The 24,100-nt window shown below is 35.7% G+C and overlaps 2 long non-coding RNA genes across 2 annotated transcripts; both read right to left on the bottom strand.

Annotated features, from left to right (window-relative positions):
* Positions 1-4,451: 4,451 nt before the first annotated feature.
* On the bottom strand, positions 4,452-7,975 carry LOC113969431. The gene is made up of 3 exons (XR_003534857.1): positions 7,523-7,975; positions 6,561-6,654; positions 4,452-4,717 (listed from the first exon to the last, which is right to left on the bottom strand). It is a non-coding gene; the product is annotated as an uncharacterized LOC113969431 (long non-coding RNA).
* A 12,934-nt stretch (positions 7,976-20,909) lies between these two features.
* On the bottom strand, positions 20,910-23,388 carry LOC113969459. The gene is made up of 2 exons (XR_003534862.1): positions 23,353-23,388; positions 20,910-21,014 (listed from the first exon to the last, which is right to left on the bottom strand). It is a non-coding gene; the product is annotated as an uncharacterized LOC113969459 (long non-coding RNA).
* Positions 23,389-24,100: the final 712 nt, after the last annotated feature.

Here is a 24,100-nt window from a genome sequence, read left to right as displayed (position 1 = left end):
AACACTGAAGGGTAACCATTACTGATGTCAATCATCCTGTTAAAATGATATATTTCTGTTTCTTACATTCACAGAAAGGGAAAAGAATAGCTGATTAAGCAAATAATGGAGAATTAGAAGGGATGTTTACAAAAGTGCAGTTTAATCCAGTGCAAATGTGCTGAATCAGTGCATTCCACACGCAGATTTAATGTTAGCCAAGATTAAACTGTTTTATCATAAAACTTCCTGCAATTCACAGTGGGATGAGTGGAAAATCACACTTGTTTAACTCCTCTAATTCAGAAGTATTTATTCAGGAAAAAAACTACCCTGGGCTGTGCACAGATTAACGCTCCCAGACTGATTTATATTCCAGTGCCTTAGTAAAGCATCTGTTCCGTTTCTCCCCATCGTATGTGTGTGAGGCACAGAGCTGCAGGCTTTTTAACTATAAGAAATCCAGAGTCGATTTTCCAAACCTCTTGCCACTGAGGCAGTTTTCCATTTCACAACAACTTCCTCTTAGATTTATGCCCTGTGAAATGTATTTGCCCTCATGCTAATGAAGGATATTTGGGAACCTCTCTGATTGCTTCCCCCGTGACTGTCATCTCGACTATCCCCTCAGATGACCCTGTTTGTTTTCAACTGTCTCAGACATTTATAATGTTGCAGGAAAAAATATGGCCCAGTTTTGCCAGAAGTCATTAGCACAATCCTAATTCCACTTTCACAGCTTTAAATAAGTGATAGTTTTCAAGATAGAATCACTTCTGTTTGAACAAAGGAAAGGACAGTGGCACTGAGAAACCTCTTTCCAGGTCATTGCTTGAATTATTTCCATAGCTGGATATTTTAGTCTGTATATTATTTGTTAAAAGTTAACTAAAATGAATATTTTATAACATAACAGGACCTTGCACTGTGTATGTCAGCAAACAGTGTCAAAACTACATGGCATCTGTTTTTATTTGTGAGGAAACTCTTGTGTAGGAACTGTAAAAGCTCCTTCATCAGGGCATCTCTCTTAGGAGCTGATTTAAGATGGTGTAATGAACTCACATGGAACTCCAGATTGTACAAAATCAAATGTGAGACGCAGTTCTTTGGGATTTGTACTCCAAGATCAACACACAACATTCCTGCTGAAAAGAACAAAATACACTAATTGATAAATCTCACTGACTGTTTTTAACTTATAACTAGGACAAACCACACGGAAAACATGCAAGAGAAACAAAATTATGTCATCTTTGAATTTCCAATATTCAGATATTTTTCTTATGAATGAGCTACAAGTATTCAAACATGGTAAATTGTTGCTGAAAAATATAAGTGAATTAACACCACCATCAAAATGCAGATTATGCTTCACCATGTTATAGTGAGTTTAGAATTTCACCCTTGAAAGTTCAGACATAAACTGCAAGCAATCATCAGTCCATCCACTGGGTCATTTTTAGATCTTCCTCTGAGCAGTGCTCTCTCAAACATCCTGGAAACCTGCCAGAGCTCCCTGGTATTTTCTGTATAATTACAGGTGCACCGTTTCAGTTGTGATCCAGAAACATATGGAAAATAAGTATTTACAAAGGAAAAGAACTGCAGCATCAGTCCTGCAGATTTTACTTAAATTTACAGGTTTCAGCAGATGTTTAGGATGCAACCTTTCAGAGATATACACAGTTGGTCTCTCATGAGTTCTTTCATGAATTATTCTGTGATAAAGCAAAGACTTCTTGAGACATGAATATGAGAGGAACTATCACTATCATAAAAATCTACAAAACACTTATTATGAAGTGCTCACATTACTACAATAGATCCTTCCTTCTTTGTTCCTGTTACTGCTGGTTATTCCAGTTTGAAATGAAGGGACAGACATTCTCAACAGGCTCAGACATTCTCAATATTCCACTTACAAGAGGATGCAGAAATTTTGTGAAAAGATATCTTAGAATTATTTAAATCATTTAGGGGATGGATGAAGACCATTAATGGCAACCAAAATGTAGACTAATGTGGATAACAGGCTAAAAAAAAAAAGTCAAATGACCTGGCAGAAATGTACATTTACTTTTGCTGGCACGGCATCGTATAAAATTGAAAACTCAGAGTTTAAAATTGGTATTGTTAGAACCTGCTTATCATGGGTTAAATTCTAAGGTTAAATTTCTGTGATTCTCCAGAAAATTCAGCTCTGACTCTGAGCCGTAGCCAATATGCGTAGCACTATTAAGGGCTCATAAAATGAATCACAAAATTTATTTTCTTTATTAAAAGAATGTAAAATGAAAAGGTAACTTTCAGCCTTTTTCATATTAATGCAATGTATGGAAGAATAATCAAAAAGCATATAAGAACTGGAACTTCCTTGTTATATTTTGCTTGTAAGAAAGGAGAAATAATAACAAAGGGGAAAACACTAAAATGCAAATACTACTTTAATAGTCTGAAGATGAAAGGTTTAATATATTTCCATGTTTTTCCAAGCATGTTTTAGCACTTAGAGGAGAGTAACAAATTTTTTATAACTCAGGCTGAAATTTTATACCCTATGATTGCAAGTTAATAACATAAATTAATAACCTGAAATATAAACCAAAAATTTGGAAATCCAGTCATGTTTAAGCTGTGAATGAATTTGCAAAACTAAGGTTTGGGTTCCTTTTTTAAGTATTCCTACATTTCAATGGGAAAAAGAGAACCCCCTTTTAATATCTAATCTAAACACAAATTCAGAGTAAACCCCTTTTAAATTGCTGCCACTGATGACTCCTCTGCAGCAGGTGAACTCTGAGCACCTTTATGGAGTTTAATCAGAGTCACCAACCAGTTGCAGTGACCTGTAAGACCCACTCTGAGGGACAACATTAAATGTTTCCTAAAGGACTGTGTCCACCTCCAGGAGTTGGATCTTGCCTCAGAAACACAGAGTTAATTATGGCAAAACTACACAGAAAAGCAGGATGGTGCTTGATGGATACAAAGAAAATAAGGAAGAACATTAGAAGTTAAAGAAAACTTCTAAATGTGACCTTTTCTGCCCTTCTGTGGGGTTGGATGTGCCCATCACTACCTAAAAATGTAAAAGCTATATTGGGATGAGGCTAAAAGGGTGAAATATTAGCTGAGAAAATGACAATGTTCTTTGTTGGTGACTTATTCTACCTTCAGTTAATGTGTTTTCTTAAGCCTTTGGATAGTGTCATCTTCATTCTAAATTGTTAAGTTTCAGACATGCAGCTATATTATTAAAAATTCCTTTTGATAGAATTAGACTATCATTACCAGGTAATGAGAAGAACATTACTGACTTTGTGAGGAATTATGTCTTCCAGGATTTTCATCTAAATTAAACTTTGGTCTGACTTAAAAGAATAAATTGTCTCTGAAGTCTACCGTTTCCTTGGTGATATTTTTTATTCTTGTGTCATAATGCAAGTAAAAGAAACATTTGAAACTTTTGTAAGATTACTTTCCAATACTGCAAAATGTGAAGATCACACAAAAATTGAGTGATGCCAAATGAATGGAGTAGAGAGTATGCAATTATGACTAAAGTAGGATTAAATAAGTAAAGGTTAAGTGCAAGCAGGACATGATAGAACGGGGGAAAAAGGAAAGGAAAAATTTCACTGTGCTTTTCATAACTCACACTATTTCTCTAAGTCACAGATAATTTATATAGATCATATATATGTGTTGTGCAATCCAGAGTGCACAGAGAACTAATGGACTGGGGTTTCAATGACAGAGATTACTAATAAACACACAAGGAAGAAAACTAGAAATATCCTTTTAAATTAGTTGAAAGTAATTTCTGCTTGAGAAAACCTCACTCGAGCTCCCTTGGGCTCCATACACCTCAGAGATTCATATTCTCTTTCTCTCTCTTTCCATACTATATATAATATTTTAAAATATATGTATGTGTAGACACATGAGTAGAAGGGTAGATGGAAATACCGTAGGAGAAGTTTGGGAGTCCAGCACGGACATGTATTAATATGACTTTTTTACATTCCCATACTTTCTCTGAACTTCTTTCGTTATCTGGAATTTGCAATAAATAAAACAAACACAGTCACTACCTTGTAGAAAATCCATACACCAAAAGACTACATGAAGAGAATAAATTATTTGACAGTTAAGAAATGCAATCCAAAGAACTTCTTCACATACCTCGTGCCTGTTCACAGTGGATAAAAACTTTACGAAAATCTAATAATTTTCCAGAGAGGAAAATGAAATCAAGCATTGTCCAGAATACATTTCATTGTATAAAAAAAACCTGCTGTGAGTAGAGCAATGGGGAGCTTTCAAAGCAGTTTGATCTGAAAACACACCAATATCTTTAAAGAAAGACCTCATTTCAATATTTATACTGACTAATATCAATGACAGCAGCATCTCTTTGAAGGGAACCTCCTGGGTGTACCTTTGAGAACTCCCATCACTGTGTGTGCTTGTCTCCTTTGTACCTTCAGAAACTTCCAGAAGCAGAGCTCTTGAAAGCACATATTTATTCTAGGGCAGAGTGCTGCTATTTTTTCCGGGCAGTTTGTCAGGTTAGTGTCACCCATTTGTACCTGAAGAGTCATTCTGATCAGAGCTCACTCTTGAAGGATCCAGAAGTAGGATCCCTCTTCACGGGGCAGATGATTCTCCATCACGCTGACGTTATTTTATGATGATGTGTTACAACCTCGGTGAGAAAAGGTCAGAGCTGGCACTGAAAGAACAGTGATTTATTATTCAGAGGAAGATTGTATTGCAGCCCATAAAGCATTCAGTGCTACCATTAGGACAAAACCTACAGTCAGAACAGCAGCAATACTGCAGTCCAATGGTGTTTAACTCCTGCCCCAGCAGGAAGTATGAGAACCATCCCATTTTTAAAAACTGCAGTTCTGTGCCTTCTTATTCTCCCTTAATTAAAGTCATAAGCAATAATTTGATTAATAATGGCTAAAGCCACTGTCCAACCTTGGGTTTTCTCCCTGTAGTCCAATATTCTTTCAAATATTAATGAAATATTAAAGAGTTTTTTGTAAGATCAGGACAGAGAGAGGGAAAATCAGCCAAACATCTGTGATTATTATGTTGCAAACCTGATCAAGTACATCCTATACTTTAAATTTTATGTGGACATGTTAAGAAACCTGAGAAGACAGATAAGCCTTGATAAATCATCCTTGTACAGAACAGCTCAATCCATATCCTAGGAAAAGTACTCACTAGTCTGGAAACATTTACACTGCATTAGGAGTCTAATTTTGAACGAAATCCTGGGAAACTGTGTGGACATGCACAGCAGTGGAACAGCCAAGCAGCAGGGTGTAGTCACAGGGACTAAAATAGTAGGAGGAGATAAGGTACCTCATCACTCCCTGCTAACCAGGAATGTGCTTTGGGACACCATGGGCTGTTGGGTGTGTGAGGACCCAAAGTCCTTTTCTAGACAGAACATTAGTTTCTTTCAGAAGAATTCCTTCATTATGAGTTGAAATGACAAAAATTATCACCTGTGCCTAATTTGTCCACAGTTGAACATTTACTCTGAGTTTGCATTGATGGCAGCAGGGAAAAGGGTTGTGGCTGGACTGAACTGGGCATAGCCCTGATTCCTGAAGGGGTAGACAGGACATCCTATTGCAATAGAGCTTGAAGGATAGTAGGAAATAGTAGTGAAAAAGAGTACAGCTACTATAAATGAAACTTCTTTGGTTCTTTTACCTCATCACACCAAAGCACTCCCCCAGACACCAGGGACTGTTTACTCATTTTCACTTTATTATTTCACCTTCACAAAAATGGTGTTGATCCTGCTGAAACCTTTGCTGAGTTCTAAGCAGTGGTTTCCCACTCAAAAAGTGTACCTTAATAACACCTTTTACGTTTGTGTATAAATTACTTTGAAAACCTTTTACAATAGACATGAATTTTTTTCTTCTAACCTCTTGAAAGCCTTCAATTAATGGAACCTGTTATTTCATGGCATGCATTAAAAATATTAACTTTTAATTCTAATCAGCATTAATAGGGCATTTTTAAATTCACATATCCATCTTCATCAGTATTCAGCAGAAATACCTTTTTAAAAAGAAGCCAATCCTAAATGAGAAAATCAAGTGTGAAAACATTTAAAGTTCTTCAAAATTCCATTTGGGGAGCAAAAAGCCAGAGTTATTTCATTTATTCTTGAGGAATGGGAAAGGAGACAAGGGTTTCTTTGCAGTTATCTGGAGTTTGGAAAATCTGAGATTATTGAGGATGTCAAGATAAGCTCTTGGGCTTTAAAGACTAAAAGACTTCTGTGGAACATAGAGGTCTGACTACAGATGAGACAGCTCAAGTAAATCAAGTCTAAGCAGCCAAGTCCAGGATGTTGTAGACCAAGGAGGGGTTTGTTCAGTTGAACACAGCTTGCAAGTAGCAGCTCTATTATTTGGGAATTCGATAGCAGTGGGAGAAAATGCATGAAAGTAATAAATTTGAGTGCTTTAAATAATGTGTGACCTAATATACTGCTTTAAAATATTAAAATTTCAAGTTATGAAAGATTCTTCTCATACCTGATATACGAGGATGTTTCAGCAGTTTCCATTATATCTGAAATAGATGCTTGGAATTGCTGATCCTGATAACTTCACTGAATTGACTGTAAATCTGGAGAAAATATACCCCAAAAACCAGCTGGCTGCATAGGGGAAAATCCATAGAATTGTTGAAGCACACTACAATAGATGCTAAAAGCTCACTTTTATGGTTAAGATATGAATGCCAAAATACATATTACTCATTACATGTTGAAAGGCAATGTAAGTAGGTTATGAATTCACATCTTACATTACAATACAGTATTTATGGTTAAGCTGCCTTCTTTCTAGCATGGTAACTTCAAAATCCATCAAGATTTACACTTATGCCCAGAGAGATCAGAGAAAAATTTAATAAATAGGACCCTCTAAAAGCAATTCTTGTCAAACTGTGTGTACTGAAATCAAAAAACTACTTATAAGCTATAGAGTGGTAAAGACAAAACATTCATCTAATCATCAGAATATATGAAGCACATCACAAATCTTTCCAACAGCTGTTCTTTTACAGTAAAAATAATCTGTAAAAAAATTGTTTTGTTTGCTTTGACCATTCAGGAGTTTATTTTTGTGACTGGCACAGCTACACATTTATGGGAGGGCAGAAACACAGACTTAACACTGTTCTGAGGCCAAAAAGGCACAGATTGCTCAAACCTGCTACTAATCTGCCTTGGATAACCTCATTATTCTCATGCAAATTAAGTTTAAATTATAAACATTTTGGTGATTTATTTGAAAAATCATTTTTATGAATACAGATATCTGCTTTATCAAACTAATTACTCATTTCTTTTACTGTACTTTTTATTTTTTATGGTTGATATCCACTAACCAAAGGGTTCTTTGTAAAGCGTAATCTGGCCTGATTTTGGGCAGCACTGTTACACCTTTGCCATTCAAGAAAGACTTCTCTTTGAAAATCAATTCCATCTTACCTTTTTGATGGCTGCCATCTTCCAAATCCTTTGGGTTTTAAACAAATGTTGAAGAGACGTTTCCATTTTGTGTAAATTGCTGCTTCCTTCTTTGTGCTGCAGTTCAGACAGATTTTGAAGCCTTGACTTCAGACTCCAAAGCTCCTTCACATTAAGTCCCTTGGCACTTCAATCCTGTTGACTTCACTAATTAGTTTCTCAATCTGCTCTTTTGGAATTAGAAACCTCAGTCACCAACCTGTTTTTGTTTATCCTTCTATTTAACTGAAAGTGCATCAATTTGTGATTATTTATTCCGAGGTTGTTCTCTTTGACCAGCTGATAGTGCACCCTCCTGTTGGTTCCCCGAGTGCCCAGATGAAGGAATCTAATGCCTAATGCATCCCACATCCCATAGTTTCTGGCATTATTGGCAGCACTTGCTCCAGTCGATGTGTGCAGATGCAATTCTGCTGTAATGACACAGATTTGGTAGCATTCCTCTCTCCATAACATTAACAATCTCAGCATCTATTTAAATCCATCCATGGAAAGTGGAGCAGAACAAAACACTGACTTGGAGAATGTTCTTTCACAATCTTTCCCCAAAGTGGTTTTCTGATTCTTACCTCTATAGGGCTGTTTTCCCCAAACTGTGCTACACCAGTCTGCCACTGCCTCTTTTTCTTCCTTTCAAACCCAACTGTCTGAAAACAAGTATTCCTCAATTCCTCTGTTTTAGTCAGGATGGCTCTTAAAGAACACTTCTATTATTGTTTTTTTGAAACCAAGAAGATTTGACACAGGAAAAAAACCCCAACTTAATGCTGCTGGAGTCAGATATTCCTGTACAGGAATAGGAACACATACTCTGGAACTTAATAAAACTTGAGCTCTGGCTGCATCTATAACATTTAACATGTTATTTGTACAGTGTTGTTGCCTGTTGGTAATATTGGTAAAAATATCCCCCCAAATGTTTCAATTTGAATCTGTATTCCAAGGACTTGTGCAAGTGTCCTGTCACGGTACAAACAGGAGGAGGGTGTGTGTCTGCACCTTGTGCCACATCACAGATATATTTATAGCATATACCATGATCTATAGATATATTTGAGGTACTTCCTCATCTATGTATATCTGTACACACGTTTGAGAAACTTGAAAAATTTATCTCTAGTTTTTCTAGTTCATGAATAAAAATGAAAACAAAGACCCTAAAACCACTTAATGTGTTTTTTAAAGCCTTATTTTAACTGTAATTTTAATTATCTGTGTTTCAGAACTCCATCTTCTACTCCACCTTTTTTTTTTTAAGTTTTTGCTTTGAAAAGTGAAAAGCTTTTATTCAATCTAGTGTCCTGCTATAACATATAACAGAGTAAGTATTTGTTATTTCTCACATAATTTTCTTTGTATTTCTGTTCAACACATGAATGTGATTTTTTTCTGGTCTTTTGTTTGATTCACTTACAGATTGATTCTTCCTTCTAAACAAAATCTCATATTTAATTTTATACATAGAATGGCCTATAAAAAGGTTGTTTTGGTGACACTATTTAAAGCACATTAATGGGGTAATATATGTTACCTTAATCTATGTTATATTCATTTCCCGTTGGAGTTTTGAATTGAGACAGGAACTGACAAAATACTGAAAAAACATTTTGTAAGGAATTATTTACTGGATTCTGGTACCAAGATCTTTATGTTTTGGCCCTCAGTGCTGGCTCCAGGGTAGGTTACTGTCCATCTGAGATTAACTGTTTTCATCAAGAGAGTTTAGTATGCATATCACAGTTTAAAATATAGATATTTCCAACCATTTAATCCTTTTGCATCTTAATATTGAACCAAAGCTTTACTTCATGTAATTGATCTATAAATATCTTAGAATGAAACAGTCAATTCAACCAGAATCAATTTAAAATTTCCTTTTTAAGAAATTAAAAATGCCCCCATGGTACACAACCTCTTTAACCTATAAATCTTTCCTATTGTCCTAATTTAAGAAACTTCTCTTTTTTTTTTTTCGTTTCAAATCAGAAATCAAGCCTTTTGCATATTCACAGTTTGGCAGCAGAAACTGATGACAAAACCACCTTCATTGGTTGTCTTACACAACTGCACTGATTCTGAAACAGGGTGAGGGACTGTGCAGAACATCGAGGGGGCACAGAATTGAAACAAAACATAAAGATATAAGGAACTGACCCTTCGGGGTGATCTTTATGGCAAGATAAGAGTTGTCACTGGGCAGAATTTGAACCAAATTTAATGTAGGAATTTTTGTCACAGCCTCGGAAGAAGAGAGGTTTGGAAACCACAGAACAGAGTTGCCATGAGCAAGCCCTGGTGTGGGATTGTGACTACACAGACAAAGGCACTGGGGGGGTTGGACTTGACGTTGGTTGCTCATTTTCTTTTGAACTTGAAATTAATTCTCAAACACTTGCTGAGATTCAGTTCCCATCCAATGGCAAGTGTGTTATTGCAATTATTTAATTTTAATGGCTGTTTCAGACAAAGAAACCTCCCGTTTTTAAATCAAACAGAGCCCTTTTAAGCAGCACTGCAGAACATCAGCTGGTTGTTAATTTACTGTATCAGAAGACCTCCAAGCCTTCACAAAACCAAAACCATGTTCCATTATCACAGCCATTTCATTCTCAATCTTCAACTATAAAAGTCATATCATCCCCATGGCAGTAGCAGAAATATTCATAACCTTTCCATATTTTCAAATGTGGGTTTTACTTAATTACAATCTACAACAGATAACAAATAAATAAAATTATTTTTAAAGCATGCCATGAAGAGCAGAAGTAAATAAAAAAAAATGAATAATCCACAGTGCAGTTATCTTCAACTAAGTTAACTTTTTATCTCCAGCTAAGTTAACTTTATGAACTTTGTCATAGTCAAAAATCAGTTACACAGTACAATGGATTATATGTTTGAATGTAATAAGCAAGCAGCAAACATAAAGTTTACTATACCTGGGTAAACTCATGGCAGTACATGTCCAAAACCTGTCCTTCATTATGCTGAAAACACACATATTTGCACAATGGAAATGAACATTTTGGGAAGGCAACTATTTGTCACTGTGACAGAACTGCATCCCAATCCTAAAGATTTTCCTACAGAATTTGTTTTTTATTTGTGTTGTTTCTTTTAGTGTGAAAATGGCACAGAATGGCACGAACACGTTAAAATGTTTCTAGTTTACTTCTGCAAGTTTCTTAATTTTTGGCTCAGCAGAATAATCACCTGTAACTACCTTCAAGCTCAAGAACACTTACAGAATACAGATCTTACCCGAAAAGCTGATGAAATCAATCATTTCAGAGCAGAATGTCATTTTGCCCAACAACGGTGTGTTGTCCATTACTACTTTTATTTAAGTCTTCCAAAATTTCAGCACCTGAAGACCAAAGCTTTGCAGAAGACTGCTGTCTCCACACTTTTTCACTGCAAAACATCCCTGTCTGTCCCCACAGTCATTCGGAATGGAAAACAAAGCCCATTCCACACATCTGACAAACAGCCTGCATGTTGAGACTGCCCTTCCTCTGTTTGATCACATTTTCCAACTTCCAGGCTGCTACTTCTGCCTTCTATTTTCTCTTTTCCCACCTTTTAGCTTAACAATTTTAGCAAAATTTCAACACAGTTTTTCATACTAATCCAATCCCAGCTTAATATTATTTTAAAAAAATAAATTAAATTTATATGTGACAGGAAAAAGAGCAATAAAAGAGTTGCAGATAATTTGAATAAACCAAGTCATTGACACTTTTGATTTTAGAAGCTTAAAAGCCTCCAGCATTCTATAACATGCTTGGGCACAGTGTCTATTGAAAGAGAAACTGAAAATGGTATGGATATTTTCATAGAGACATTTATAACAGAAAACAAGTCTAAAGACACAAACCTTTGCCAGAAGCAAAAAGGCTGATGTGGATTACCTTTGACTCCTCTTTCACTTCATTGGCAGTACATGATAACATACGGTTTTGACAGGAAAATAAAAGGAATTAACAAAATGGTAACTGAAGACTTGTTCCAACTTTAGATCCCAATTATAGCCCACATTGCTTAAAGCAAGGAAATGTGCAAACATCTAACACAGCTGAAGAGGAGAGATCTAATGAAAGAGACAACATGACACGAGAACACCAAAGCAGAAGCAGCTAATTAAACCTGTACAACTGCCACACAAATGAATTATTAAGAGAGGCAGAAGTTAGTGATAAACTTGTAGCGTTTTTATGCTGAAAGAAGATTTAAAATTAAACAACCTGTAAATACAAGTTATGTGTAGGGCTGGGGGGGCGTTGAGTGGTTAGTATTGCATTTATTTCCTCCACTGTAACCTACTGTGCCATCCCAGCTGCACATCAAAGATTGCCCTGGCAAGATCCGCCTCTGGGCTAAAGGGTTTTGATAAAAAGCTGTGTAGTGCACACTGGGAAATGCTTTATTCTTTGGAAGATAAACCTCCCTCCACCATTGTTATTAACAGCAACCAAGCATGAGGATATTCCAAAGGCAACATTCATTTCACTTACCATGAAGGCTCATTCTGTAATTAAAATAATCTGTAAAACTTCCTACTGGACAGGAGGGTGTCTACTACTGACCTACAACTTACCTACAGGACAAAGCAGAATGAACACCAGAAAATTAGGGACCTGACACGGATCCTTAATGCTCCTAATTTTTGGCACATGGAGTGCAACCACAAAGAAGTAACATGGCAATAAGTTAATTTAACTCTGGTAGTGTCCAAGGCCAGGCTGGACAGGGCTTGGAGCAACCTGGTGTCACAGGACGTGTCCCTGTTCACGTCAGGGGCTTGGAACTGGGTGATCTTTAAGGTCCCTTCTAAGCCAAACCATTCTGTGATTCCATGATTCAAGTTCCACAGTCACCACTAGAAAAGGGCAACAAAAGGGCCACGCTCAGGTATGAATGGGAGGATCCACATCTCCACAGGGACCAGGAACACGGGCTCTGGATCTGGAACAGAGCCCCTGTGGGACACAAGGAAGAGTTCTTACCTCTGGACAATGGTATGGCAATCCAGGAATGCAAATCTGTAGAGGGTGACCATAAGCAACTCTCTGTCATGTGGATCTACTTGTTCCTTCACTGTATTTAAAAAAAATTTTACAGAGCAGAAAATCTAAATTCATGGGGCTTGGGGTGTTTTTCACAAACTTCCTGTTAACATTTTTGAAAACGTGCTATAATGTAGAAGAAAAGCACGAAATACTTGCACCAGTATTGCTTGGAAGGATGTTTTTTATGTGGAGGGCTTTCTGCAAGTTGCTGAGGTTTTTAGAATACTCTGTAACACTCTTTCCTTTTGGCATTTCCTCAACAGTTACTTAAACAAGCTGATAATTTAATCATGTTAATGATTACACAACTCCACTGAAATCAGACTTAATCAGAGCAGCTTTGTGCATGCAACACAGATGATAAAACCCTTATAATCTAGGACTTTGTATATGCTCTGTACCTGCTCTGCCAGAATTACAGGAAGATATTTTTATGTAAAGAAATCTCTTTAAAATAAACTACTTTTTAGATGGAGTGGAAATCCATATTTGACTTCCAGGCTTCACTGACTAGGCAGATATCACCTCCCTCTCTTCCTTCCAAACTGAGTATTTCTCTATTTGGTGAAACAAAAGATTGAGCAGAATAGAATTTCCAGATTTCCACTGTAATTCATTGTTGTGCAACTCACTGAACTTTAAAAACCATCATGGATTAAACTGCCCCCCAGATGACAACATGTCTATTTACAATGTAGATTTAACTCCTAAAATGTCATTTAGTCTTCTGTAAATCTTTTCTTCAAACACTGATTTCCTTCAAGAGAGATTTGGAGTTCACACTGAAAGTGCTATGGGAAATCTTGGACTATCTCAAACACTTTCTTTTTTGTATCTATAAAACAATCATCTATTGTATATAGGTATTTTAAAGGACATTTTTGGCAAAACCCCGTATTTCAGTGTAATTAAAATACAGCAAATGCTTCAGAGCTATTTTTTGTGGGTCATTTAAACTTATCACCAGTTTCTTTGATTTTGAAGAACAGAACATTTCATAATATCAGACTGTACCACTGGCAAATCTCTTGTCTTACACAGTTAGTACCTTTCTGAAATAAAGTAAATCCCAGATCTCACTTCACTATATGAAACAGAAGAATTAATTGTGAAAAAAAATAAATCCACTTGAAGAGAGTACCAATCATTGTATGTATGTTTGCACAGCAGGTTGTTTATAAACTTAAAATACAAGACAATACTGAATTTCATTACTTAAAAAGTCTCACATTTGGACACCTGTAAAATCCCTGAAATTAACAGCAATTTTTCAAATTACTTATTAATTTATAAGCAGTCACCTTCCATTCTGGCATGTAGGAAAAAAAAAGGTAGATTTAAAATGAATAATTTAGAAATTTTAAGACACTACATAGCAAATCCAAGTGTAATGACTTAAATGTCTTGCCTTTTTCTGCAAACTCTTTCATGTTTTTTTGACAATCTATTGTCATCAGCAGTATCTTGCTTTTAAAACTTCCTATGGAGAAAGGTTTCCTAATGGAAAACAATGAACTACTTTTCCCCCAGTAATTAAGTTGTTCCTCCCCATCTGCATGGTTACACCCTGTTTTTGTAAGAGCAGATGCTTCAGTTGTTTCTCTGACCTAAAGGACTTAGTTCTTTGCTACTGATCATGTTTACTACAGAATTGGTCAAGTATTTTTCATTTAAGACCCTGAAAAAGTCAAAATAGTCCTTAAAGTATTCCCCACATCCCTGAAATGGTCACAAGAGTGAGAGATTTTCTATCCCAGGTTTCTTCCTATGCTACCTTTGAACTGTGTCTGGTTTTCCCAGCATCCCTGAACATCTGCATGCTCTAAAGAGAAACAAGAAGTCCATTTCCAAAACTGATAGATCACGAACAAAACTGCCAAATAGTTCATTTTTTTGCTTTCTCAGCTGGTTGATCATGGTTTTAGCCTCTGACATTGTGACTCTCTTTTCACAAAAAAATGCATTATTTATTAATAATAAAGTTCTTTTTCAGCTTTCTTTCACCCCGGTATAGTCAAAGGTGTTGTGATTAAAGACAACTGCAAAGTTGTCACTTGTTTGATAATCAGTAATATATGTAATTAATTTTTTATTCAGTTATTGGGCATGATCCAGACACAAAAAAATAGATCAAACCTAAAACCCCCTTGTAAGTAGCTGAGCAGTATCAAATTAACTTTCATTATTCAGTGGCTTCTTGTTAATTTTCCTGAATTAAAAAATAAGCAAAACATTTTATATTCCTCTACATCCATCTATTCTCATTGCCAACTGGAGCTGTTGCAATTATTCTTCAATAAGATATACTTAATTACCTTTTTATGTGTTTGAAAAAAGACTTGAAGAAAAACTTTCAGGAACTGAAACATAAACAATTAACGTTACACTGATCCCTCCTCACTGGGGGCTGAACAACACCTTGGGATTAATGAAAAGGTACAAACTGTGTTAATATTTGAGAATACTCACAGGCACTAGAATATTCCAGAGGGAAAATTGTGGTGGGCAAATGTTGCCTGGTGTTCAGAATGTCCCGTTCTGGGTCCCAGGACTAAAGAAATTGTGCAGACTGGAGAATCCATTAATGCTCTTCCACTTTTTCAAACCTTGCCTGGAGGAGGCCACAACCAACCCAAATTTGCTTTCAAAATTTTACAAATATAAATGGAATGGACATAGTTTTATTTCAATTAATCTTAGTATTTATCCCTGGCTTGAGAAAAAGGACGAAATGAGGGACCTCTACAAGTCATCCCAACCTAATTTTTTCTCCAGTTCCAGCTACATGATGTTCTACATTGAGGTATTTCTAAAATATTGATATATGTGCTGTACTTGAGATTCCTCTTTGAATCCCAGTGATTTTATATGGCTCACTTCCTTTTTTCAAGGCATTCTCATTGATATTAATGCACATCTTACATCATTTTTAAGCTACATTCTTCCATACCAAAGCTCACTGTGGCCATTATACTTTGCATAGCATTTTTTCTCCAAACTTAAAAAAAGAAAAACATGCATAGCTCTTTAAGATTTCTCCTCCTCTATTCATTTATTCTTGAGGAAATGGGCAAGATTCATAATTTCAAGTCTTTTTATTTTACTTTTCAAGGTATAATGCATAATTTAAAAAGGAAATATAGCTCTAAAAGTTGCTGTTAAGGACCATGAAGCAGAAAAATAATATGTAGTTCCCTTGCAAGGTTTTTATCTTAACAGCATTACTAACTGTGACATTTATCCTGCTTAACCTCACCAAATGTACCCTAGGGAAATGTCAACAGAGTCTTATGGTTTTAATACAAATGAATTATCAAAGAGTTTGAATAATGTAATCATCTTAATGTATTCAGTTTTTATAATGAACATCTGTTATGGGCAGAGAGAAGCAAAGTGACTGGTTAATGCAACAATTAAATAAACAATTAAACTCAAAAATTAATAAAACCGACTTTACAATTTTAACTATTTCGAGTATTAACCTGAAAAGACTGACACTGAAATATTCCTCATATCCCTTATTTCTGTTGGAGGATTTTTTTTCTTTGATGGAATTCATATATGTTTTTTAGATGCTTGTTATGGGTATAATCCTGTTTACAAAGACAGCTTGTTCCCTGGACAGAAATCTTTGCCTTTGAGTGATGCATACTTGTGTTCTTAAAGTTCCTGCCAAATCTCTTACTTTACATGCCTTTGCCAATAATCCTTTTGCAGTGTATTTTCTGTCAACTCCATTTATTAAGAGGGTTGTTTTCAAACATGCTGCTTGCATACATTACAGTAATTCTGCTCTCCTGGGAATACATTCTCTAATTATCGAGATGGTCTAACAAATGCCTCTGATATTTACTGCTATTATACTTTATTCTGGCATTATACTTCATGACCTGAATATAATATCTGGAAAATTTACATGGATGAGACATAATTTTGCAGTCTATACTCTTCTGAGCCTCATTTTATGAGTAATTCCAAGAAATCATGAATATTTTGTTAAGGAAATCTTGCTGTCATTTATGATTCAGAAAATAAACGTCCTGTTTCATCCGAGTTCCTGAATGACATTTCACTCCATCTCCTTGCTCTGAACCTTGTTCCTACACTGTAATTGGTTTGTTCTTTTGCTCCTGAAATGCTGCAATTCGAATATACTTCAGGCACACTTGTCAGCTTGTCATCACACATCCATACAGACAGAACAGTTTAGGTCCTGAGCATGCAAATCTGCTCTCTTTGAGATTATACTCCCAGACATCCCTTGCCAGGTTGGTTCAAGGCTGGATTCATCTGCTGTTGTTTGATGCCATTTGCTTGATGGCCACTATTTGCCATTCACAATTTGTTAAAAAGGGATTCTGCAAGTTGCATTCAGAATAACATCACCATGAAAGCTATCACATGATTAAAGGTCCTAATTACTCTTAGATTAACCCCAGAATCGCCATTACAGAGAAAAATCTTGACCTCTGCTACAACCACAACTTAACTGGAGTTTAACATAGGATTTATTTTTTCCTGCTCTTACTTTTTATACTTAAGTTTTTAGATTTCTCACTGAAATCCACATCCTCAATGTCAGTGACTGTGTCTAGAGGGGTTATATACCTCTGAATGGTATTCAGAGCTTCTGCTGCATTGACTGGGAAAACCCCAGAATGGTTCCACCTGAATTAAGGAAAAAGGTCTGTACTGTTGAGGTTTACATGCTAAGCTCAGGGGGTTCAAGAAGTTCTCTGCCTCCTGTCAGGATTCAGAATTTGTAAATAATCCTAGAGTGATGGTCCATCTCTTGATTTAGAAAGAATGAGTATGGTAACGTACCTGAAAAACTGTTTTCTTTCTATATAGAGTCAAAACGCAGGTACAGTAGGCAGGTTCAAAGCTGCTTTAAATGCACGTTTCAACCTATTCCTTTACACCACCCTAAAAACCTCCCTATCGAATATATGACGTAAGACAATGAAGATTTCAAAGAATCACAATTAGAGTATGATAATTATTTCTGCACATGAGTGGAGAAGGCCCTTGGAAGTGAGGAATGCTGGCTCCACTGGTTGCTCACCCTTTCATAGTCAAGGGAATAACTGTGTCTCACACATGACAGCTCTGAAACCTGGGCACACAGGCGAGTTTTCTCACAGGGAAAATCAGTCATTTCAGTCAAGAGCTCATGGAGAAGTTGCTGCTGTCAAAATCGCATGAACATATGCATAATTTTCATTCTTGTATTCACATTCATCATCACATGGAAGGATGTAGAGCAGCCAAAACAGAACGTCTGTGACTCTGAACGTAACTCGTTCTGTCTGTTGGGATTGATTACTGAGTTGAGAATGCCCTCACCTGTCTGGCTGACTATGGTTTTCTTTTCACTTCACTGTCTTGTTACCACAATCAACCCTGAACTTTACTGTGCTCTGTATTCTCTGCTATCCCACTGTTCAGTTCCAATTCTTCTGAAACCACTGAACCATCTAAACTCTTTCAGCCTGACCAGCTTCTCTAGGGGAAAACAACCACGTGCTTTTCTCAGGATCTCAGTTTTCTATGTAATCTTTTTTTACCCTATAGCCAGATTATGTTGAATTCTTGTAGGAATGGTGATACTTTGGTCATCCACAGATCCCTATCTATGAAGAGGACAAGAACTTTGGGTATCAGGTATGGTGTGAGGGACCTGGAATAATTACAGACCTCACCCAGGGCAAGGTGTGAAACAGTCTAAGCTGTAATATAACAGTACAATATTGTGTAAGAAAACAGACCAGGATTTAGATAAATCTTCCTGGAGCATTTGGAAGCACTGGCTGATTGCTGTCTCTTCACATTCAGGCAGAAATTAGAAGGATTACACTTCTTGACACAACTAACACTAACTGTCTGTATTCTGCCCCAGTTCTACTTTAAATGCCTTTTGTGAACTAAGCCTTGGCCTTTTAAAATTAATTATCTTTAATTACCTGGTTCACTCCTCTGTCCTCTGAAAATTGTCACTCCATTTTCTTTGTTCTAATATTTGCTTACTTTCCCAGTAAAACGTGACTTTTCACAAGGAAGTTCTCAGTGGTACACAGGGTATTTCCAGATAATTTCCTTAATACCCAAAGGATGCACATAATCTGGACTTTCAGAAATGAGTGCTAATTTTTTTTTTCTGTATATTCCCTCCTTTGATCTTAGTTATTTTACAAGGTCACTTCTAAGCATAACTCCATAAATTTTCAGATACCTCCTGCAATTTCTGTGTCCTTCAGCATTAGCAGTTGGAGGGAAATTATAACCCAGCTTTTTTTTCCTGGGCATTATTTCCCACTTCCCAAAGATTTCATTGCTGTGTTCCCTAGAGTTTCATTTTGCATGCCAGAAACCAAGATTCCTTTGACATAATACTACCTCTCCAAATCTCTCTTTTACATGGCTCCTTCAGTTGCTCATTTTCATTTTCATTAATATTCCATTTCTATGAACCAGCACATTAGATTTCAGTAATGCATCGAAAATCACAATTGGTGTCACCTCCTCTGCCTCTGCAGTCTATTACTGCTGTTTGTTCCTTCTCTTTCCTTACAGCCATTTTAATACATTAACATAGTCTCCATTTTTCTTCTAATCTGATTTCTGTCTCAAATAAAACAGTTCTGAACAAGCTGAAATTGACTGGCACATTTTAGCCCAGGTGCCACTTGAACTCTGCTCTCCTTCATCACCCTCTCTCACCCAAAACAGGTCTTGAAGGCATTAATGTTCATGCAGACCATGAAATAAACTCTTATTCAGAAAGAATTCATTGCTGAAAGGGATAACTATTTGTGCCAGGTAAGGTTTTGTGCCTTTGTGCTTTGCTTTTCAGTGAATGTTTTAAAGGGAAAAGGGAAAGGATCACCAAGATTTTGACAGTGACGACTGTATCAGTTAAAGATAAATGAAATAATTTTAATGCTTGAAAATTAAAAATAATCCATTTTTTAAAGATTATATTAAAAATAATGACTTGGTGGTAGTATTTGGTATAATGGATTATAACATATACACTGAATAATGGCAGAAAATCCAAGAGGTCTATGTGTGATAATGAGTCTGTAAATTTAATTGACATTCAAATCTTGTTTAAACATTGGCATATTGAACTGTAAGTCTCTCTATTTAATTGAGTTTAATGCTAAAATAGGAAATATATTTTAATTTTAGCAGTGGCCACTAAAAACACCTAAAATGATAAGATCAGAAATCTCAAGGAATTTAGAACCAAGATTTTTTTTAACTCGGTGAACCTGATTTTGCATTGCCTTGCCTTTTTGAGGACCTGATTACCTCTATATGATTGTCACTATTTTATTTTGCATATTTTTTACTGTATCTAGTTCTCTGTCCTTTCTTGAAAGCAGAGTTGAATTTACTTCCCAAAATCATGTAAAAGATTGCTATGATTTCTCATAAATATTACAAAGCAGGTAATTTCCTTTAGTGCTGCCAAGACTAAGAAAGGAGAGAACATCTGAGCACAGACTCTTCACCCTCCTTCCAAGGCAGAGTGGATAATGAAGATTTGACAGGAGAAACAACTTTATCTTTCCAAAAAGTTTCACTTAAAAACCTATATTTTTCACTTATGGATTCAGCTAAAGATCACCCCTTAATATTCTTAAGAAATCTTTCCTATAAAAATATTCACCATTCTCCAAATCATTCAGTTTAATGCCAAGACACTTATGCATCTGGATTCTATACATACCCTGCTTAGAAAAGTAGATGTGACTACTGAGTAATAAACCAAGCATCAGAGAATTCCTGAATCACTCTCCAATGAAGTGTTTGGAAAATGATCTTTGAGATACTGTAGAACTTCTGTTACAGGGTTAGATAAAAAGAAAACATTTAACAAAACCTTACCCACAACAAAACTGTGGACAGAGGTACTTCATCATCATATTAGCAAATCAATGCATCACTAAAGGTTCTGTAGGCATTCAAATTGTTTTGACCTACACAGGTTTTAAAGAATGCATGTATTTACTCTTACACAAAAAGCTGGACTTAATTCCAAGTTGTTCTCTGTATTTTCTCTCAATATTTCCTGATATACATGTGAAACAGGGCTGAAATATGTCTTATTTCTGATATTTCTCTGCCCCCACCTCTAATTCCACACCCTTCCTGGGTATTCCCACCACCCTGTGGGTCAGAGCAGCAGCTTTGGATGCACAGGGATGGTCTGTGCTTGGTCGAGAAAGTTGTTTGGGGTTTTTAGCTTTTTCTCCATAAGCTTTTCCTTTTTATTTTAGATAATTACACATCCCATTTGTTCATGGATTGGTAACTCTACTGGGTCATTCTGTTTGCCAAAGCCACTTTGTGTCCTGACTTCTACGCTTATCTTGCAACTGGAAAGGTTAAAGCAGAGATCAGCCTTTGGTTTTGCTTTTAAAATGGGAATCTGTCAGAAAGAACTGACATTATCTTGAGATTTGCACTTTACAGATACACAGCAGACTGGGATGAAATTTGGTCACTTAACTCTTCCTTGACTTAGTGGGAAAATTTAGTATTGGCTAGGGGATAGAGGACTCCAAATCTCCAATAAAATTGGAAAATATTACAGTGGATTATTGTATTTTTGTTCACACAGTGCCTTTCACTCACCAAAAATAAATTAAAAAAAGACAAAAATCTTCACACCTCTTGAATTCAGCAACACTGTGACTATGAACAGCCCATCAGAAGGATCAAATAAAACCCTCCACAGGAAAACCAAGAGGCTTAGCTTGCTAAGCAGAGAATTAGTCATAGCTTCTATCAAGAAATTGATTTATGATACACAAACAAACACATAAAGCTTCCATCCACTTCAGAGCCCACTTTTTAAGAGGAAAATTGAACACTGGGAACAGCAGTCTCAAAACAAAACTATTTTTTGACCATTATTAAAATAAGGCAAAATTAAATGTTCATAATTAAAATAAGTAAAAATTAAATTAAATAGTAAATTAGAGACTAGATAATTAATGCATTCCTTTTCGATACCAGATGTTCTTTTCTTCCCAAAGCCTCAAATTTACGAGGAAGAAGAAAAAAAAATCTCAATTGCTGATAAACAGATAATTAGAAGCAAACTAGGCTTGAAATTAGATTATATACTTTTACAAGAGGTTGTATACCTAAAGAATTATAAAATAATTGCAGGGGGAAGAAGGTAGGCTTTAATTTGTTGAAGCACAGGATGAGGCAGACTTTCAGAGCCCGGGCTTGAAATGAGAACCTTTTGTAGTACAAAAACACGATGAGACAGCCTTTCATAGCATTTCAAGCTTTTCCATAATATATTGTCATTGCAGCCAAAGAACCCGTCATATATGATAATTTTCACACAGTTCTGAATAAGAACCTCAAACGGATCAAAAGGAAACTTTCAAGTTGCTTTGTGGTTCGTAAATATATTTAGAGATTGCTTTGTCTCATAAACAATAGCACTCTAAGCACTTCAAAAAGAAAGCTGTTAGTTGTGTTACCTAACAAAAATAATGTTATTTACTGAAAATAGTTTACAACACTTACAGTGGATGGAAACAATTATGTAAACAACAAAATAGTGGAATGACTTTGTAAAGCTTATTGTACAACAACAGCCACATCCATTAAAGTTACTGCTGAATTTTCTATTTTATTGCTTTTAGTTCTCTTGGATTAAATGATTGAATTGTCTCAGCCCTGAGAACACGTGATTTGTTAAATATTTGAAAATATTTAAATATTAGACTGCACAAACCCAGTAATTTCCTCTGATAAATATCCTAGAGAAAAAAAGCTGGTATTCATTATCCTCATAACAGTCACCATTTAAAAGCTGCTCATTGCAGTTAAGTGCAGGTGCAGTAAAATATATCACTACATAGCAGTAAAATTTATCACTATATATCAGCAAAATATATCACTATATATTACTTGTTGACAGGAAAACATACCTCTAAAACTATATATGGAACTTTATAGATATTTGCTGTATATGGAACATCAAATGAAGAGCTTTTGCAGGGGTAACATCTAAGGCAAAGCCAAGGCTGACATCAAGTGAGGAAGCACCATATAAAGATGGTACATATTCCCAAAAATATTCTGATTAAGGAAATTATTTATGTTTTGACCTGATCAGTAAAGAACAGTGAATTTTGCACTATTTTCCCATTTTCCATACTGTCTAGTTCCTGCTTTAACACACCCAAGCTTAGGCAGTCTGTTCTCATGGCTCTCACTTCACTAACAGGAAATGGGTCCCCAAAGACGGTACAACCCAAAAATTGACATTAATTGGTAAAGCAATTTAGAGCTAGACAGAAAAACTGGGCTTTTTCTATGATGACATTTGGAAAATGAAAAGAAGTAGTATTTTTTCAGTGCGATATTTCCATTTTCTTAGGACAAATGTGAGCACCTTGTGCTGAAACACAGAACACAACTCATTCAGGGTATGTGCAAGAACATAAAGTGCTTTTTTTTATTAAAAATTTTATAGAAGCTGATTTTTTTTCCATTATGAGTGGATCCAAATCCTTATTTCATTTCATGACAAATGTTGGAGGAATTTACACTCTTAGATTCCCCTAAATGCTGTATGTTGAAAGATACTGTGCTAACCATATAATCTTTATCACTGTTACACAGGGAGGTTTTATTCATTTTAAATCATCCAGATCCCAAAACAATAATCCAAAAGGCAGACTTAACTGAGTTCCCTTGGAAGCACACCACTCAGATTATTTTCTCTAAATCTCTAAGGCCATTAGCAGAAACCTGATAAATGAGAAATAGTACTGAATAAAAAGGATGTTACTGCAAGGCTATAATTTCATTTTATAGAATTTTTCTAATATTTTAAGTTTTTAATAGTGCTAAGATTAACTGAGTCATACTTCATTACATTACTTTGCTTCAAATATTTTACCTCTTGATTTCATTAATGGAAAGTATTCTCCTCTTTTGGGAACACTTTTATCATTGCTATTTTATAAGACTTTCCCTAGCTTTTATAGTTCCATAATATGTACATAAAGTATCCAAATAATTACAAGTTTTACTTTTGCAATTTAGATATCAGTGGATGTTACTGGATATTCCAAAAAAACCCGCTTTACAAATTAATACCTTTGTGGTAGAGGTACACATTCAAAAAAGAAAAATCACATATTCTCAATTATTCTTGGTTCAGCAGTTCTGTGTGTAAACATAGATAAGAAATATGGCCAACTAACGAAAAAAAAAATCTAAATAAACACCTCCTTCCAAGTGCTCACATAATCCTTCCTGTGCAAAACAAATATCTACCGGGAGCAGCTCCAAAAATCTCAGATTAATTTCCTTTATCAGCATAACTCCATTTGGAATCCCCACTTGTAAGGCATGTTCCTCTTGGTCAGCAATGCTCCCTATTCCTGGATATCAAACAGGGTTCCTGTTCTAATCTAATAGTCCTTGT

Source organism: Neopelma chrysocephalum, unplaced genomic scaffold, assembly GCF_003984885.1.
Source record: "Neopelma chrysocephalum unplaced genomic scaffold, ASM398488v2 Primary Assembly neopelma1_73b, whole genome shotgun sequence".
Classification (NCBI taxonomy): Eukaryota; Metazoa; Chordata; class Aves; order Passeriformes; family Pipridae; genus Neopelma; species Neopelma chrysocephalum.
The sequence above is the reverse complement of the archived record's forward strand: the minus strand, read 5'-3'. Positions and strand labels throughout refer to the sequence as shown.